The 14,355-nt window shown below is 45.2% G+C and overlaps 11 non-coding genes across 11 annotated transcripts; all 11 read right to left on the bottom strand.

The window, feature by feature from the left end:
- Positions 1-632: 632 nt before the first annotated feature.
- LOC141215362 (U2 spliceosomal RNA) lies at positions 633-823 on the bottom strand. The gene has a single exon (XR_012284431.1). It is a non-coding gene; the product is annotated as a U2 spliceosomal RNA (small nuclear RNA).
- Positions 824-1,944: 1,121 nt separating this feature from the next.
- LOC141215361 (U2 spliceosomal RNA) lies at positions 1,945-2,135 on the bottom strand. Its single transcript, XR_012284430.1, has one exon. It is a non-coding gene; the product is annotated as a U2 spliceosomal RNA (small nuclear RNA).
- Positions 2,136-3,252: 1,117 nt separating this feature from the next.
- Positions 3,253-3,443, bottom strand: LOC141215360 (U2 spliceosomal RNA). The gene has a single exon (XR_012284429.1). It is a non-coding gene; the product is annotated as a U2 spliceosomal RNA (small nuclear RNA).
- Positions 3,444-4,563: 1,120 nt separating this feature from the next.
- Positions 4,564-4,754, bottom strand: LOC141217113 (U2 spliceosomal RNA). The gene has a single exon (XR_012285985.1). It is a non-coding gene; the product is annotated as a U2 spliceosomal RNA (small nuclear RNA).
- Positions 4,755-5,877: 1,123 nt separating this feature from the next.
- Positions 5,878-6,068, bottom strand: LOC141216577 (U2 spliceosomal RNA). Its single transcript, XR_012285605.1, has one exon. It is a non-coding gene; the product is annotated as a U2 spliceosomal RNA (small nuclear RNA).
- Positions 6,069-7,192: 1,124 nt separating this feature from the next.
- On the bottom strand, positions 7,193-7,382 carry LOC141216683 (U2 spliceosomal RNA). The gene has a single exon (XR_012285707.1). It is a non-coding gene; the product is annotated as a U2 spliceosomal RNA (small nuclear RNA).
- A 1,123-nt stretch (positions 7,383-8,505) lies between these two features.
- On the bottom strand, positions 8,506-8,696 carry LOC141217101 (U2 spliceosomal RNA). Its single transcript, XR_012285974.1, has one exon. It is a non-coding gene; the product is annotated as a U2 spliceosomal RNA (small nuclear RNA).
- Positions 8,697-9,819: 1,123 nt separating this feature from the next.
- Positions 9,820-10,010, bottom strand: LOC141216576 (U2 spliceosomal RNA). The gene has a single exon (XR_012285604.1). It is a non-coding gene; the product is annotated as a U2 spliceosomal RNA (small nuclear RNA).
- A 1,125-nt stretch (positions 10,011-11,135) lies between these two features.
- On the bottom strand, positions 11,136-11,325 carry LOC141216681 (U2 spliceosomal RNA). Its single transcript, XR_012285705.1, has one exon. It is a non-coding gene; the product is annotated as a U2 spliceosomal RNA (small nuclear RNA).
- Positions 11,326-12,449: 1,124 nt separating this feature from the next.
- On the bottom strand, positions 12,450-12,639 carry LOC141216700 (U2 spliceosomal RNA). Its single transcript, XR_012285723.1, has one exon. It is a non-coding gene; the product is annotated as a U2 spliceosomal RNA (small nuclear RNA).
- Positions 12,640-13,763: 1,124 nt separating this feature from the next.
- Positions 13,764-13,954, bottom strand: LOC141215359 (U2 spliceosomal RNA). The gene has a single exon (XR_012284428.1). It is a non-coding gene; the product is annotated as a U2 spliceosomal RNA (small nuclear RNA).
- Positions 13,955-14,355: the final 401 nt, after the last annotated feature.

Raw genomic sequence — 14,355 nt, 5'->3', positions numbered from 1 at the left:
AGCTCACAGAGACCGCCATAAGCAACAGTTTAAAAGAATGCCACAGACTAATCAACCAAACTTTTTGGGTTGGTTTCTCTTTTATAGTCTGCAGGCATTAAATGAAAGAAGTCAGTGTTCCAGCAGAGGGAGACAACGTTTCAGAAAAGGCATTGTAGCAAACCAAAAAAGAAATTTTAAGCGCAGCAGAGTAACCAGCTCACATACCTGTTAGCTCAGGTGAGTTTAAAAGGCTGCTGTTGATAACAAGGGCATTTGCTAAATAGATGGTGTGTGTGCAACAATATACTGAAAGGTCAATTATATTGTGCAGCTTATCTCACCACCTGTAGTTATTTAGGTGAAAGCTCCAAAATGCTTGCCTAATATGTCTGTTTATCCAAAAGGAAGTATAGAGGGAGAGCTAGATAGATAGCATTGCATTACATTACATTACATGGCAATGCAATGCACAGTTGCTGAAGTTGAACCAAAATGAGCTTGTCATCTGGCTTCTGCAACTTTTAACATGAAAAATCCAATGAGGAGAAGAAAAGCAAAGCCAAAGAGTCCATCCCAAAATCCGACAAACAAGCAAAATGAACAAAAAGCATTGAATTCAATTCTTTCTGATTTTAGAAACTGCATTAAAGAAGGGGTGCACCGGTCCTGGAGATACTGCAATACCAGGTCAATGCGTGGAGTGGACAGAGCAAGCTCTTTTTCCATCTCCCTGTTCTAAAAATCCATTTAATATATGGTCCCCAGATAGGGGACGTATCAGATATTAAACTGATAAGAACAGATACTACACTTGATCTTAGCCAAAAGGCCGAGAAGCGATAACCAGAATTGGTTTCCGACTACGGTGCCACCCAAGGATTCTGAAAAGTCCATTTGTGGAGATGGCCACCTGGACTCCCGTTAAGAAGACATGCTGTCAACCTCTAGATCCCTCACATGCCTGCACTTTTCGGCTTGCTGCTGCTGCAATCCACGCGTTTTAGATCTGCATAACTCCACCTCTTTTAGCACAGTACCCTCAACCCCCGGCTGTTCCCACCCGCCTCAACACCGTTGGAAGGGAGGAGAACCAGTTAAGGCGGGGGGGGGGGTGGAACGAGCAGCTGTCTACCCTTAGCAGGAGGGTTGCTGATTAATTACCTCTCCTGCTGCTGCTGCTGCTGGCTGTCCAGCAGCAGACTGAAGGTGGCTGCTGCTGTGCGCAGGTATATAAAGGCTCAGAGCCTATTATGACACGCGCAGCCAGCGTTCCATTGCCACATTCCGTCTACTGCAGGCGGGATACCTGGATGGCTGAATGTCACTGAGAAGCTCACAGAGACCGCCATAAGCAACAGTTTAAAAGAATGCCACAGACTAATCAACCAAACTTTTTGGGTTGGTTTCTCTTTTATAGTCTGCAGGCATTAAATGAAAGAAGTCAGTGTTCCAGCAGAGGGAGACAACGTTTCAGAAAAGGCATTGTAGCAAACCAAAAAAGAAATTTTAAGCGCAGCAGAGTAACCAGCTCACATACCTGTTAGCTCAGGTGAGTTTAAAAGGCTGCTGTTGATAACAAGGGCATTTGCTAAATAGATGGTGTGTGTGCAACAATATACTGAAAGGTCAATTATATTGTGCAGCTTATCTCACCACCTGTAGTTATTTAGGTGAAAGCTCCAAAATGCTTGCCTAATATGTCTGTTTATCCAAAAGGAAGTATAGAGGGAGAGCTAGATAGATAGCATTGCATTACATTACATTACATGGCAATGCAATGCACAGTTGCTGAAGTTGAACCAAAATGAGCTTGTCATCTGGCTTCTGCAACTTTTAACATGAAAAATCCAATGAGGAGAAGAAAAGCAAAGCCAAAGATTCCATCCCAAAATCCGACAAACAAGCAAAATGAACAAAAAGCATTGAATTCAATTCTTTCTGATTTTAGAAACTGCATTAAAGAAGGGGTGCACCGGTCCTGGAGATACTGCAATACCAGGTCAATGCGTGGAGTGGACAGAGCAAGCTCTTTTTCCATCTCCCTGTTCTAAAAATCCATTTAATATATGGTCCCCAGATAGGGGACGTATCAGATATTAAACTGATAAGAACAGATACTACACTTGATCTTAGCCAAAAGGCCGAGAAGCGATAACCAGAATTGGTTTCCGACTACGGTGCCACCCAAGGATTCTGAAAAGTCCATTTGTGGAGATGGCCACCTGGACTCCCGTTAAGAAGACATGCTGTCAACCTCTAGATCCCTCACATGCCTGCACTTTTCGGCTTGCTGCTGCTGCAATCCACGCGTTTTAGATCTGCATAACTCCACCTCTTTTAGCACAGTACCCTCAACCCCCGGCTGTTCCCACCCGCCTCAACACCGTTGGAAGGGAGGAGAACCAATTAAGGCGGGGGGGGGGTGGAACGAGCAGCTGTCTACCCTTAGCAGGAGGGTTGCTGATTAATTACCTCTCCTGCTGCTGCTGCTGGCTGTCCAGCAGCAGACTGAAGGTGGCTGCTGCTGTGCGCAGGTATATAAAGGCTCAGAGCCTATTATGACACGCGCAGCCAGCGTTCCATTGCCGCATTCCGTCTACTGCAGGCGGGATACCTGGATGGCTGAATGTCACTGAGAAGCTCACAGAGACCGCCATAAGCAACAGTTTAAAAGAATGCCACAGACTAATCAACCAAACTTTTTGGGTTGGTTTCTCTTTTATAGTCTGCAGGCATTAAATGAAAGAAGTCAGTGTTCCAGCAGAGGGAGACAACGTTTCAGAAAAGGCATTGTAGCAAACCAAAAAAGAAATTTTAAGCGCAGCAGAGTAACCAGCTCACATACCTGTTAGCTCAGGTGAGTTTAAAAGGCTGCTGTTGATAACAAGGGCATTTGCTAAATAGATGGTGTGTGTGCAACAATATACTGAAAGGTCAATTATATTGTGCAGCTTATCTCACCACCTGTAGTTATTTAGGTGAAAGCTCCAAAATGCTTGCCTAATATGTCTGTTTATCCAAAAGGAAGTATAGAGGGAGAGCTAGATAGATAGCATTGCATTACATTACATTACATGGCAATGCAATGCACAGTTGCTGAAGTTGAACCAAAATGAGCTTGTCATCTGGCTTCTGCAACTTTTAACATGAAAAATCCAATGAGGAGAAGAAAAGCAAAGCCAAAGAGTCCATCCCAAAATCCGACAAACAAGCAAAATGAACAAAAAGCATTGAATTCAATTCTTTCTGATTTTAGAAACTGCATTAAAGAAGGGGTGCACCGGTCCTGGAGATACTGCAATACCAGGTCAATGCGTGGAGTGGACAGAGCAAGCTCTTTTTCCATCTCCCTGTTCTAAAAATCCATTTAATATATGGTCCCCAGATAGGGGACGTATCAGATATTAAACTGATAAGAACAGATACTACACTTGATCTTAGCCAAAAGGCCGAGAAGCGATAACCAGAATTGGTTTCCGACTACGGTGCCACCCAAGGATTCTGAAAAGTCCATTTGTGGAGATGGCCACCTGGACTCCCGTTAAGAAGACATGCTGTCAACCTCTAGATCCCTCACATGCCTGCACTTTTCGGCTTGCTGCTGCTGCAATCCACGCGTTTTAGATCTGCATAACTCCACCTCTTTTAGCACAGTACCCTCAACCCCCGGCTGTTCCCACCCGCCTCAACACCGTTGGAAGGGAGGAGAACCAATTAAGGCGGGGGGGGGGTGGAACGAGCAGCTGTCTACCCTTAGCAGGAGGGTTGCTGATTAATTACCTCTCCTGCTGCTGCTGCTGCTGGCTGTCCAGCAGCAGACTGAAGGTGGCTGCTGCTGTGCGCAGGTATATAAAGGCTCAGAGCCTATTATGACACGCGCAGCCAGCGTTCCATTGCCACATTCCGTCTACTGCAGGCGGGATACCTGGATGGCTGAATGTCACTGAGAAGCTCACAGAGACCGCCATAAGCAACAGTTTAAAAGAATGCCACAGACTAATCAACCAAACTTTTTGGGTTGGTTTCTCTTTTATAGTCTGCAGGCATTAAATGAAAGAAGTCAGTGTTCCAGCAGAGGGAGACAACGTTTCAGAAAAGGCATTGTAGCAAACCAAAAAAGAAATTTTAAGCGCAGCAGAGTAACCAGCTCACATACCTGTTAGCTCAGGTGAGTTTAAAAGGCTGCTGTTGATAACAAGGGCATTTGCTAAATAGATGGTGTGTGTGCAACAATATACTGAAAGGTCAATTATATTGTGCAGCTTATCTCACCACCTGTAGTTATTTAGGTGAAAGCTCCAAAATGCTTGCCTAATATGTCTGTTTATCCAAAAGGAAGTATAGAGGGAGAGCTAGATAGATAGCATTGCATTACATTACATTACATGGCAATGCAATGCACAGTTGCTGAAGTTGAACCAAAATGAGCTTGTCATCTGGCTTCTGCAACTTTTAACATGAAAAATCCAATGAGGAGAAGAAAAGCAAAGCCAAAGAGTCCATCCCAAAATCCGACAAACAAGCAAAATGAACAAAAAGCATTGAATTCAATTCTTTCTGATTTTAGAAACTGCATTAAAGAAGGGGTGCACCGGTCCTGGAGATACTGCAATACCAGGTCAATGCGTGGAGTGGACAGAGCAAGCTCTTTTTCCATCTCCCTGTTCTAAAAATCCATTTAATATATGGTCCCCAGATAGGGGACATATCAGATATTAAACTGATAAGAACAGATACTACACTTGATCTTAGCCAAAAGGCCGAGAAGCGATAACCAGAATTGGTTTCCGACTACGGTGCCACCCAAGGATTCTGAAAAGTCCATTTGTGGAGATGGCCACCTGGACTCCCGTTAAGAAGACATGCTGTCAACCTCTAGATCCCTCACATGCCTGCACTTTTCGGCTTGCTGCTGCTGCAATCCACGCGTTTTAGATCTGCATAACTCCACCTCTTTTAGCACAGTACCCTCAACCCCCGGCTGTTCCCACCCGCCTCAACACCGTTGGAAGGGAGGAGAACCAATTAAGGCGGGGGGGGGGGGGTGGAACGAGCAGCTGTCTACCCTTAGCAGGAGGGTTGCTGATTAATTACCTCTCCTGCTGCTGCTGCTCCTGGCTGTCCAGCAGCAGACTGAAGGTGGCTGCTGCTGTGCGCAGGTATATAAAGGCTCAGAGCCTATTATGACACGCGCAGCCAGCGTTCCATTGCCACATTCCGTCTACTGCAGGCGGGATACCTGGATGGCTGAATGTCACTGAGAAGCTCACAGAGACCGCCATAAGCAACAGTTTAAAAGAATGCCACAGACTAATCAACCAAACTTTTTGGGTTGGTTTCTCTTTTATAGTCTGCAGGCATTAAATGAAAGAAGTCAGTGTTCCAGCAGAGGGAGACAACGTTTCAGAAAAGGCATTGTAGCAAACCAAAAAAGAAATTTTAAGCGCAGCAGAGTAACCAGCTCACATACCTGTTAGCTCAGGTGAGTTTAAAAGGCTGCTGTTGATAACAAGGGCATTTGCTAAATAGATGGTGTGTGTGCAACAATATACTGAAAGGTCAATTATATTGTGCAGCTTATCTCACCACCTGTAGTTATTTAGGTGAAAGCTCCAAAATGCTTGCCTAATATGTCTGTTTATCCAAAAGGAAGTATAGAGGGAGAGCTAGATAGATAGCATTGCATTACATTACATTACATGGCAATGCAATGCACAGTTGCTGAAGTTGAACCAAAATGAGCTTGTCATCTGGCTTCTGCAACTTTTAACATGAAAAATCCAATGAGGAGAAGAAAAGCAAAGCCAAAGAGTCCATCCCAAAATCCGACAAACAAGCAAAATGAACAAAAAGCATTGAATTCAATTCTTTCTGATTTTAGAAACTGCATTAAAGAAGGGGTGCACCGGTCCTGGAGATACTGCAATATCAGGTCAATGCGTGGAGTGGACAGAGCAAGCTCTTTTTCCATCTCCCTGTTCTAAAAATCCATTTAATATATGGTCCCCAGATAGGGGACGTATCAGATATTAAACTGATAAGAACAGATACTACACTTGATCTTAGCCAAAAGGCCGAGAAGCGATAACCAGAATTGGTTTCCGACTACGGTGCCACCCAAGGATTCTGAAAAGTCCATTTGTGGAGATGGCCACCTGGACTCCCGTTAAGAAGGCATGCTGTCAACCTCTAGATCCCTCACATGCCTGCACTTTTCGGCTTGCTGCTGCTGCAATCCACGCGTTTTAGATCTGCATAACTCCACCTCTTTTAGCACAGTACCCTCAACCCCCGGCTGTTCCCACCCGCCTCAACACCGTTGGAAGGGAGGAGAACCAATTAAGGCGGGGGGGGGGGGGGTGGAACGAGCAGCTGTCTACCCTTAGCAGGAGGGTTGCTGATTTATTACCTCTCCTGCTGCTGCTGCTGCTGGCTGTCCAGCAGCAGACTGAAGGTGGCTGCTGCTGTGCGCAGGTATATAAAGGCTCAGAGCCTATTATGACACGCGCAGCCAGCGTTCCATTGCCACATTCCGTCTACTGCAGGCGGGATACCTGGATGGCTGAATGTCACTGAGAAGCTCACAGAGACCGCCATAAGCAACAGTTTAAAAGAATGCCACAGACTAATCAACCAAACTTTTTGGGTTGGTTTCTCTTTTATAGTCTGCAGGCATTAAATGAAAGAAGTCAGTGTTCCAGCAGAGGGAGACAACGTTTCAGAAAAGGCATTGTAGCAAACCAAAAAAGAAATTTTAAGCGCAGCAGAGTAACCAGCTCACATACCTGTTATCTCAGGTGAGTTTAAAAGGCTGCTGTTGATAACAAGGGCATTTGCTAAATAGATGGTGTGTGTGCAACAATATACTGAAAGGTCAATTATATTGTGCAGCTTATCTCACCACCTGTAGTTATTTAGGTGAAAGCTCCAAAATGCTTGCCTAATATGTCTGTTTATCCAAAAGGAAGTATAGAGGGAGAGCTAGATAGATAGCATTGCATTACATTACATTACATGGCAATGCAATGCACAGTTGCTGAAGTTGAACCAAAATGAGCTTGTCATCTGGCTTCTGCAACTTTTAACATGAAAAATCCAATGAGGAGAAGAAAAGCAAAGCCAAAGAGTCCATCCCAAAATCCGACAAACAAGCAAAATGAACAAAAAGCATTGAATTCAATTCTTTCTGATTTTAGAAACTGCATTAAAGAAGGGGTGCACCGGTCCTGGAGATACTGCAATACCAGGTCAATGCGTGGAGTGGACAGAGCAAGCTCTTTTTCCATCTCCCTGTTCTAAAAGCCATTTAATATATGGTCCCCAGATAGGGGACGTATCAGATATTAAACTGATAAGAACAGATACTACACTTGATCTTAGCCAAAAGGCCGAGAAGCGATAACCAGAATTGGTTTCCGACTACGGTGCCACCCAAGGATTCTGAAAAGTCCATTTGTGGAGATGGCCACCTGGACTCCCGTTAAGAAGACATGCTGTCAACCTCTAGATCCCTCACATGCCTGCACTTTTCGGCTTGCTGCTGCTGCAATCCACGCGTTTTAGATCTGCATAACTCCACCTCTTTTAGCACAGTACCCTCAACCCCCGGCTGTTCCCACCCGCCTCAACACCGTTGGAAGGGAGGAGAACCAATTAAGGCGGGGGGGGGGGGGTGGAACGAGCAGCTGTCTACCCTTAGCAGGAGGGTTGCTGATTAATTACCTCTCCTGCTGCTGCTGCTGCTGGCTGTCCAGCAGCAGACTGAAGGTGGCTGCTGCTGTGCGCAGGTATATAAAGGCTCAGAGCCTATTATGACACGCGCAGCCAGCGTTCCATTGCCACATTCCGTCTACTGCAGGCGGGATACCTGGATGGCTGAATGTCACTGAGAAGCTCACAGAGACCGCCATAAGCAACAGTTTAAAAGAATGCCACAGACTAATCAACCAAACTTTTTGGGTTGGTTTCTCTTTTATAGTCTGCAGGCATTAAATGAAAGAAGTCAGTGTTCCAGCAGAGGGAGACAACGTTTCAGAAAAGGCATTGTAGCAAACCAAAAAAGAAATTTTAAGCGCAGCAGAGTAACCAGCTCACATACCTGTTAGCTCAGGTGAGTTTAAAAGGCTGCTGTTGATAACAAGGGCATTTGCTAAATAGATGGTGTGTGTGCAACAATATACTGAAAGGTCAATTATATTGTGCAGCTTATCTCACCACCTGTAGTTATTTAGGTGAAAGCTCCAAAATGCTTGCCTAATATGTCTGTTTATCCAAAAGGAAGTATAGAGGGAGAGCTAGATAGATAGCATTGCATTACATTACATTACATGGCAATGCAATGCACAGTTGCTGAAGTTGAACCAAAATGAGCTTGTCATCTGGCTTCTGCAACTTTTAACATGAAAAATCCAATGAGGAGAAGAAAAGCAAAGCCAAAGAGTCCATCCCAAAATCCGACAAACAAGCAAAATGAACAAAAAGCATTGAATTCAATTCTTTCTGATTTTAGAAACTGCATTAAAGAAGGGGTGCACCGGTCCTGGAGATACTGCAATACCAGGTCAATGCGTGGAGTGGACAGAGCAAGCTCTTTTTCCATCTCCCTGTTCTAAAAATCCATTTAATATATGGTCCCCAGATAGGGGACATATCAGATATTAAACTGATAAGAACAGATACTACACTTGATCTTAGCCAAAAGGCCGAGAAGCGATAACCAGAATTGGTTTCCGACTACGGTGCCACCCAAGGATTCTGAAAAGTCCATTTGTGGAGATGGCCACCTGGACTCCCGTTAAGAAGACATGCTGTCAACCTCTAGATCCCTCACATGCCTGCACTTTTCGTCTTGCTGCTGCTGCAATCCACGCGTTTTAGATCTGCATAACTCCACCTCTTTTAGCACAGTACCCTCAACCCCCGGCTGTTCCCACCCGCCTCAACACCGTTGGAAGGGAGGAGAACCAATTAAGGCGGGGGGGGGGGGGTGGAACGAGCAGCTGTCTACCCTTAGCAGGAGGGTTGCTGATTAATTACCTCTCCTGCTGCTGCTGCTCCTGGCTGTCCAGCAGCAGACTGAAGGTGGCTGCTGCTGTGCGCAGGTATATAAAGGCTCAGAGCCTATTATGACACGCGCAGCCAGCGTTCCATTGCCACATTCCGTCTACTGCAGGCGGGATACCTGGATGGCTGAATGTCACTGAGAAGCTCCCAGAGACCGCCATAAGCAACAGTTTAAAAGAATGCCACAGACTAATCAACCAAACTTTTTGGGTTGGTTTCTCTTTTATAGTCTGCAGGCATTAAATGAAAGAAGTCAGTGTTCCAGCAGAGGGAGACAACGTTTCAGAAAAGGCATTGTAGCAAACCAAAAAAGAAATTTTAAGCGCAGCAGAGTAACCAGCTCACATACCTGTTAGCTCAGGTGAGTTTAAAAGGCTGCTGTTGATAACAAGGGCATTTGCTAAATAGATGGTGTGTGTGCAACAATATACTGAAAGGTCAATTATATTGTGCAGCTTATCTCACCACCTGTAGTTATTTAGGTGAAAGCTCCAAAATGCTTGCCTAATATGTCTGTTTATCCAAAAGGAAGTATAGAGGGAGAGCTAGATAGATAGCATTGCATTACATTACATTACATGGCAATGCAATGCACAGTTGCTGAAGTTGAACCAAAATGAGCTTGTCATCTGGCTTCTGCAACTTTTAACATGAAAAATCCAATGAGGAGAAGAAAAGCAAAGCCAAAGAGTCCATCCCAAAATCCGACAAACAAGCAAAATGAACAAAAAGCATTGAATTCAATTCTTTCTGATTTTAGAAACTGCATTAAAGAAGGGGTGCACCGGTCCTGGAGATACTGCAATATCAGGTCAATGCGTGGAGTGGACAGAGCAAGCTCTTTTTCCATCTCCCTGTTCTAAAAATCCATTTAATATATGGTCCCCAGATAGGGGACGTATCAGATATTAAACTGATAAGAACAGATACTACACTTGATCTTAGCCAAAAGGCCGAGAAGCGATAACCAGAATTGGTTTCCGACTACGGTGCCACCCAAGGATTCTGAAAAGTCCATTTGTGGAGATGGCCACCTGGACTCCCGTTAAGAAGGCATGCTGTCAACCTCTAGATCCCTCACATGCCTGCACTTTTCGGCTTGCTGCTGCTGCAATCCACGCGTTTTAGATCTGCATAACTCCACCTCTTTTAGCACAGTACCCTCAACCCCCGGCTGTTCCCACCCGCCTCAACACCGTTGGAAGGGAGGAGAACCAATTAAGGCGGGGGGGGGGGGGGGTGGAACGAGCAGCTGTCTACCCTTAGCAGGAGGGTTGCTGATTTATTACCTCTCCTGCTGCTGCTGCTGCTGGCTGTCCAGCAGCAGACTGAAGGTGGCTGCTGCTGTGCGCAGGTATATAAAGGCTCAGAGCCTATTATGACACGCGCAGCCAGCGTTCCATTGCCACATTCCGTCTACTGCAGGCGGGATACCTGGATGGCTGAATGTCACTGAGAAGCTCACAGAGACCGCCATAAGCAACAGTTTAAAAGAATGCCACAGACTAATCAACCAAACTTTTTGGGTTGGTTTCTCTTTTATAGTCTGCAGGCATTAAATGAAAGAAGTCAGTGTTCCAGCAGAGGGAGACAACGTTTCAGAAAAGGCATTGTAGCAAACCAAAAAAGAAATTTTAAGCGCAGCAGAGTAACCAGCTCACATACCTGTTATCTCAGGTGAGTTTAAAAGGCTGCTGTTGATAACAAGGGCATTTGCTAAATAGATGGTGTGTGTGCAACAATATACTGAAAGGTCAATTATATTGTGCAGCTTATCTCACCACCTGTAGTTATTTAGGTGAAAGCTCCAAAATGCTTGCCTAATATGTCTGTTTATCCAAAAGGAAGTATAGAGGGAGAGCTAGATAGATAGCATTGCATTACATTACATTACATGGCAATGCAATGCACAGTTGCTGAAGTTGAACCAAAATGAGCTTGTCATCTGGCTTCTGCAACTTTTAACATGAAAAATCCAATGAGGAGAAGAAAAGCAAAGCCAAAGAGTCCATCCCAAAATCCGACAAACAAGCAAAATGAACAAAAAGCATTGAATTCAATTCTTTCTGATTTTAGAAACTGCATTAAAGAAGGGGTGCACCGGTCCTGGAGATACTGCAATACCAGGTCAATGCGTGGAGTGGACAGAGCAAGCTCTTTTTCCATCTCCCTGTTCTAAAAGCCATTTAATATATGGTCCCCAGATAGGGGACGTATCAGATATTAAACTGATAAGAACAGATACTACACTTGATCTTAGCCAAAAGGCCGAGAAGCGATAACCAGAATTGGTTTCCGACTACGGTGCCACCCAAGGATTCTGAAAAGTCCATTTGTGGAGATGGCCACCTGGACTCCCGTTAAGAAGACATGCTGTCAACCTCTAGATCCCTCACATGCCTGCACTTTTCGGCTTGCTGCTGCTGCAATCCACGCGTTTTAGATCTGCATAACTCCACCTCTTTTAGCACAGTACCCTCAACCCCCGGCTGTTCCCACCCGCCTCAACACCGTTGGAAGGGAGGAGAACCAATTAAGGCGGGGGGGGGGGGGGTGGAACGAGCAGCTGTCTACCCTTAGCAGGAGGGTTGCTGATTAATTACCTCTCCTGCTGCTGCTGCTGCTGGCTGTCCAGCAGCAGACTGAAGGTGGCTGCTGCTGTGCGCAGGTATATAAAGGCTCAGAGCCTATTATGACACGCGCAGCCAGCGTTCCATTGCCACATTCCGTCTACTGCAGGCGGGATACCTGGATGGCTGAATGTCACTGAGAAGCTCACAGAGACCGCCATAAGCAACAGTTTAAAAGAATGCCACAGACTAATCAACCAAACTTTTTGGGTTGGTTTCTCTTTTATAGTCTGCAGGCATTAAATGAAAGAAGTCAGTGTTCCAGCAGAGGGAGACAACGTTTCAGAAAAGGCATTGTAGCAAACCAAAAAAGAAATTTTAAGCGCAGCAGAGTAACCAGCTCACATACCTGTTAGCTCAGGTGAGTTTAAAAGGCTGCTGTTGATAACAAGGGCATTTGCTAAATAGATGGTGTGTGTGCAACAATATACTGAAAGGTCAATTATATTGTGCAGCTTATCTCACCACCTGTAGTTATTTAGGTGAAAGCTCCAAAATGCTTGCCTAATATGTCTGTTTATCCAAAAGGAAGTATAGAGGGAGAGCTAGATAGATAGCATTGCATTACATTACATTACATGGCAATGCAATGCACAGTTGCTGAAGTTGAACCAAAATGAGCTTGTCATCTGGCTTCTGCAACTTTTAACATGAAAAATCCAATGAGGAGAAGAAAAGCAAAGCCAAAGAGTCCATCCCAAAATCCGACAAACAAGCAAAATGAACAAAAAGCATTGAATTCAATTCTTTCTGATTTTAGAAACTGCATTAAAGAAGGGGTGCACCGGTCCTGGAGATACTGCAATACCAGGTCAATGCGTGGAGTGGACAGAGCAAGCTTTTTTTCCATCTCCCTGTTCTAAAAGCCATTTAATATATGGTCCCCAGATAGGGGACGTATCAGATATGAAACTGATAAGAACAGATACTACACTTGATCTTAGCCAAAAGGCCGAGAAGCGATAACCAGAATTGGTTTCCGACTACGGTGCCACCCAAGGATTCTGAAAAGTCCATTTGTGGAGATGGCCACCTGGACTCCCGTTAGGAAGACATGCTGTCAACCTCTAGATCCCTCACATGCCTGCACTTTTCGGCTTGCTGCTGCTGCAATCCACGCGTTTTAGATCTGCATAACTCCACCTCTTTTAGCACAGTACCCTCAACCCCCGGCTGTTCCCACCCGCCTCAACACCGTTGGCAGGGAGGAGAACCAATTAAGGCGGGGGGGGGGGGGGTGGAACGAGCAGCTGTCTACCCTTAGCAGGAGGGTTGCTGATTAATTACCTCTCCTGCTGCTGCTGCTGCTGGCTGTCCAGCAGCAGACTGAAGGTGGCTGCTGCTGTGCGCAGGTATATAAAGGCTCAGAGCCTATTATGACACGCGCAGCCAGCGTTCCATTGCCACATTCCGTCTACTGCAGGCGGGATACCTGGATGGCTGAATGTCACTGAGAAGCTCACAGAGACCGCCATAAGCAACAGTTTAAAAGAATGCCACAGACTAATCAACCAAACTTTTTGGGTTGGTTTCTCTTTTATAGTCTGCAGGCATTAAATGAAAGAAGTCAGTGTTCCAGCAGAGGGAGACAACGTTTCAGAAAAGGCATTGTAGCAAACCAAAAAAGAAATTTTAAGCGCAGCAGAGTAACCAGCTCACATACCTGTTAGCTCAGGTGAGTTTAAAAGGCTGCTGTTGATAACAAGGGCATTTGCTAAATAGATGGTGTGTGTGCAACAATATACTGAAAGGTCAATTATATTGTGCAGCTTATCTCACCACCTGTAGTTATTTAGGTGAAAGCTCCAAAATGCTTGCCTAATATGTCTGTTTATCCAAAAGGAAGTATAGAGGGAGAGCTAGATAGATAGCATTGCATTACATTACATTACATGGCAATGCAATGCACAGTTGCTGAAGTTGAACCAAAATGAGCTTGTCATCTGGCTTCTGCAACTTTTAACATGAAAAATCCAATGAGGAGAAGAAAAGCAAAGCCAAAGAGTCCATCCCAAAATCCGACAAACAAGCAAAATGAACAAAAAGCATTGAATTCAATTCTTTCTGATTTTAGAAACTGCATTAAAGAAGGGGTGCACCGGTCCTGGAGATACTGCAATACCAGGTCAATGCGTGGAGTGGACAGAGCAAGCTCTTTTTCCATCTCCCTGTTCTAAAAATCCATTTAATATATGGTCCCCAGATAGGGGACGTATCAGATATTAAACTGATAAGAACAGATACTACACTTGATCTTAGCCAAAAGGCCGAGAAGCGATAACCAGAATTGGTTTCCGACTACGGTGCCACCCAAGGATTCTGAAAAGTCCATTTGTGGAGATGGCCACCTGGACTCCCGTTAAGAAGACATGCTGTCAACCTCTAGATCCCTCACATGCCTGCACTTTTCGGCTTGCTGCTGCTGCAATCCACGCGTTTTAGATCTGCATAACTCCACCTCTTTTAGCACAGTACCCTCAACCCCCGGCTGTTCCCACCCGCCTCAACACCGTTGGAAGGGAGGAGAACCAATTAAGGCGGGGGGGGGGGGGGGTGGAACGAGCAGCTGTCTACCCTTAGCAGGAGGGTTGCTGATTAATTACCTCTCCTGCTGCTGCTGCTGCTGGCTGTCCAGCAGCAGACTGAAGGTGGCTGCTGCTGTGCGCAGGTATATAAAGGC

This window comes from Phyllobates terribilis, unplaced genomic scaffold (genome assembly GCF_046119375.1).
Source record: "Phyllobates terribilis strain yellow unplaced genomic scaffold, ASM4611937v1 Scaffold_236__1_contigs__length_3049075, whole genome shotgun sequence".
NCBI lineage: Eukaryota > Metazoa > Chordata > Amphibia > Anura > Dendrobatidae > Phyllobates > Phyllobates terribilis.
This window is presented reverse-complemented; position numbering and strand designations above follow the sequence as displayed.